Source organism: Falco biarmicus, chromosome 3, assembly GCF_023638135.1.
Source record: "Falco biarmicus isolate bFalBia1 chromosome 3, bFalBia1.pri, whole genome shotgun sequence".
NCBI classification, from domain to species: domain Eukaryota; kingdom Metazoa; phylum Chordata; class Aves; order Falconiformes; family Falconidae; genus Falco; species Falco biarmicus.
In genome coordinates this window covers 70,146,856-70,147,392 of record NC_079290.1, presented here as the reverse complement: position 1 = coordinate 70,147,392, position 537 = coordinate 70,146,856, and positions in this window count along the sequence as shown.

Sequence of the window (537 nt, the reverse complement as noted above, 5' to 3'; positions counted from 1 at the left end):
ATTATGCATGCCCTTTACTAGTGCAGATTAACTTTTTCAAATTTCCCACTAGAGAAGAAAAACTAAGATAATGGCTTACGTAAGCTCACACTGCGTATGTAGCATTGCTGGTTTTATTACAGTTTGATAGCCTTGCCAAGGATCATTTGTCATCAGTTTGAAGAAAGCAGTTAAACCTGTCCACAACAGTGCAGAAGGAGACAGGTCTTCAGCTGATGAATAGCAGCTTTACTCTACCGCATTCAACCCAGGTCAGACTATCTGCAGCCTTAGCCTGATTAAAGGCTCACCAATTTTATTTTGATACATCTCTTAACTCAGCTGGTGATTTTTAAACAAACATAACCAGAACTTCAGGTAGGCAGAGGTCAAAAGCCCTTATGACTTGCATTTTCACATTTAGGAATCACAGGGAAATGATGAAATCTCACATGAATTTGTGTACAAGGGTTCCATCACACTCTCAACCGCTCCACGCTGGCAAGTTTTTACTTTGCGCAAAGAGATTACAAAACTATTAAATAATCTTTAGAAAGG